At 34.5% G+C, this 3706-nt stretch overlaps 1 long non-coding RNA gene across 1 annotated transcript; it reads right to left on the bottom strand.

Moving 5' to 3' along the window:
* Window positions 1-312: 312 nt before the first annotated feature.
* LOC147516948 (uncharacterized) lies at window positions 313-1117 on the bottom strand. The gene is made up of 3 exons (XR_015213771.1): window positions 1055-1117; window positions 651-722; window positions 313-569 (listed from the first exon to the last, which is right to left on the bottom strand). It is a non-coding gene; the product is annotated as an uncharacterized LOC147516948 (long non-coding RNA).
* Window positions 1118-3706: the final 2589 nt, after the last annotated feature.

Here is a 3706-nt window from a genome sequence, read left to right on the forward strand (position 1 = left end):
ATGAACCAACAAAAGTCCAATTTTTCCGACGCTTAACCGATCGAGATCTATTGAGAGATCAACCTTGTCATCAACAACACATGTTCCCCAAAGTAATGTTAGGAACATCAAGACAGTTGATCCAGAAGTGCAGCCACTCCACTCACTACCCCGAGCTTGAGCCATTTCTTTATTTCCGAAATTCCGGATGCTAAGACACAATAGAAGAAACTAAGTCAGGTTATTGGTCAATTTATTTTGGAAATGGAAACACGATCATCCTTAATCAAACTAGAGTAGCTTATCTCGATGCACCTTCCTAAGCAACAATTTGGTTCAGACAAATATGTCAAGACTTTGAGTAGATTTGAACCTAAATGAATTTTTCAGACCATGTATATAAAGCTATGAAAAATAATTCAAAAGAAATTTAGAATAAATAGAAGAAAAGAAGGATAAAACATACGTTTGGGTAGTTAAGAAACTCTAAGTTACTTATAGAACCCCTTTCCCATATCTTTCTTCCCCACACTAGTAGCTTCTCTTTTAGCTGGCTCTCTCTAGATAAAATGATTAGGCCTGCCATTATACTGCAAGCAAAAAAAGATCCCATATAAGAATAATAGGTTAACAAAAAATCACAAACAAAATAAAGAAAGAACACAAAATACCAGGTCATTTTGGTCATCATAAGCCCGAAAACCGCCCTTTTGCAAGTTTTGTATTTTGAATGGTAGCAGACTCTGCAACATAAATGCCTTGCTCACTAGACAATATAGTGATCCATATATCGTTCATTATAAACTAATACCAGCCCATGCAGTGCATCACTGAATTTAAAAGGCCATTCCCCATACAAAATTTAATTCATACCTTCTAGTGAGATCGATACTTAAAAATGACAAATATATTTTGTATATTATGCTAAGTTTGAAGAAAGATATCAAAAAGCCTACTCCAAAATCGTATAGTTTAACTGGCAAAAAGAAAGGTATAACTAAAATTAATAGAAGGCAAAAACAACTTCCTAAATCACAAAGCGGTGTAAAACATAACTATAGGCTAGAAATTTGACCTGAACTTCATTTTCTTAAAGTGTATTCTGTAGAAGAAGTTCGGGAAGCTTGGTCATGTAATGGCGGACAAATAGAGAAATGACAACAAATGTAACAATGCAATAACATCATTGGATGAAGGAAAAAGTAAATTAGAGGACTAACTCAAGCAAAACCTAAGCAGCTAACCTTCTCAACCTCGACATAAGTGTCTTTGGGAAATATAGACATCGAAGTTGATAAACACTTTAAAGCAAAGACTTTAATTTGTTCCACAGGGATAGGACTCATTAACCCCATTGGTAATAGTAGATCAATCCATGACAAGGAGAAGAAGTTAGCTAAATTCATAATCCCTCGAAAAGAAGTTCGCTGCCACTTGTAATATATTTTTGTCGCCAAGGTATAGCGGTACACTCATATTCAACAATGAACAAACCTACCGATTTCCATGCTTAGCGAAAGTAACAACACTGAACCTATCAATGGTCAACTCAACAAATATATTAAATGGTTATACAACCCACCAAAAAAAATTTCAAAATACAAAACATGTTAACACAAAACAATTCCACCCTCCAAAGAAGTTCTACCATATTATAAACAAACTTTATCCACATAACAATAACAAAATTAAAGGTTCTAACCAGGTGTGTAACACGTAATTTATAGTCATACAAACGGTAAGAAAAAAAAAAAGCTCTACTAGTCATTAACCAACCTTTGAGCTTGAATCGAATCGGGAATGGTGGTGAGAAGGAATCATCTAGCAAAGAAGAATCTGATGATAAAACAAATGAATCTTTCTATAGGTGGCGGAGTAGACTTGCATCACTAACGGATAAAGTAGTTTAATTATCACTAGAACTGCTCTTATAACTTTTTTCATGGAATTACACTATTGCATACCACAACTCTAGAGCAAGCAATACAAAATAAATTTATAGACCTTAGCACTAAAAGGTTCTCAAATGCGAGTAACAAAAGTGAACCTATTTACAATTGAGGAAGCATATGAAATGGTTATACTACCCAGGATACAAAATTTCATGACAAAACCCACCTTCTCACCATCGAAACCAATTTGATATAGTCGTACACAAGAAAAAAAAACTTGCTACAAGAAGGCCTTATCTAAAAAAAAAGATAGAGTAGTACTTGCTCTAAAGCAAATCAAGTTGAAGCAGGATGGCCGGAACCTCCTCGGATCCAATTTGTTCTACCAAGGAATGAATAGTGAAGCAAGATCCGCAAATCAATTTATTAAGTTTAGCCACTAACTTATTTATAGGGATTTCTTCTATTACTACTTTAATAGTGGAAGAACAATGAGAAGCTCCAGTTACCAACTTTATTTCTCATAGCTTTTATAGGGGCCTTACATGGTGTATTAAAATCGGTGACCGTCTTTCATTCATTCAACAAGAGGGTTTACTTATGAACAAATGTTATAACAGGGAAAGGATTTATCGGCTATATTGTGTAACATGAACAAGTGAACATCCATTTTAATAGAAGGCACCCACCCTAATTATAGGGAGATTGGATTGAAACATGTATTCAAAGTGTCATCTAACTTTTCTCGCTACTTCAATCCATATCTGTTTTTGACATTCCAAAGAAAAAAAAAATGTCTCAAGGCTTTAATTGTTACTTACTTTATAGTGATCGATCAATGTCTTCTTTTTCTCGACATCTACTACTTCTATGACATCTTTTTCTACTTTCTTTTCAGTTTAGTGATCAATGTCTTTTGGTTCAAAAGCACACTAAAAAGCATCTCGAACTGCCATATCTTAAAACCTTAAGTGATAGGTTTCTCTCAAGCTCAACTCAAAGAAAACAAAAGAGAAGAGAAGTGAAACTCGGTTTCAAAAGAATCAAGGACTATTTCATATTACATAGCCTTAATTTCAGGGAATCAACTCTCATCTCTCGAGTTGCTTTCATCTTATACCAAAGGTAAGATTAGTTTTATTGAATTATATGTTAGTTTCATAGATAGTTCTTATACCTAAGATAAGATCCTTGAATTCTCTGTGTAGTTTCGATAGTTCCAATCTTTGGATGTAAAAAAGCAGATGGGATTTATTTATAAATTCAAGTTTGAATTCTCCTTAAATTCTATGATTGTTAGCTTTTTAACTTGAATTGCTATCAGCAGACAATTTTTACTAGGATTTTGTTCATTCATTTTGTAAGGATCCTCAACAAACCTAGATAGATGACATTCAATTTATGCAATTTTTAATAGAATTGTGGCAAAGATAAAGTTTTTTATGCAATCTTACGTATAGCATCTCCAAAAATTAGAGAAGTATGTTTCTCAAATTCATAGTAATCCCAAAGATTCAAATAAGGAGAAGAGGATCTATTGACCTTCCTAAAGGCAGCTGTAAGTAGCACTTAACATTCTGCAATCTCACCCATGCTATATAACCAATTACCCTACACCTCGAGCTTGTACAGGTACACCAACAATTAATAAATCAAAGGGATCATGATTCACATGCACAAACCACATACAAACAAACACGGGTTGTCGGGGTGGGTATAGACATCTAACAGTCCCCCCCTAAACACCGGGTGGGTAAACATCTAACAGTCCCCTAAACAATGGGTGGGTAGACAAACTCGGCGGATCATGCAGTCACGCAAACAAAGCATGCACA

This window comes from Coptis chinensis, chromosome 2 (genome assembly GCF_015680905.1).
Source record: "Coptis chinensis isolate HL-2020 chromosome 2, ASM1568090v1, whole genome shotgun sequence".
Taxonomy (NCBI): Eukaryota; Viridiplantae; Streptophyta; class Magnoliopsida; order Ranunculales; family Ranunculaceae; genus Coptis; species Coptis chinensis.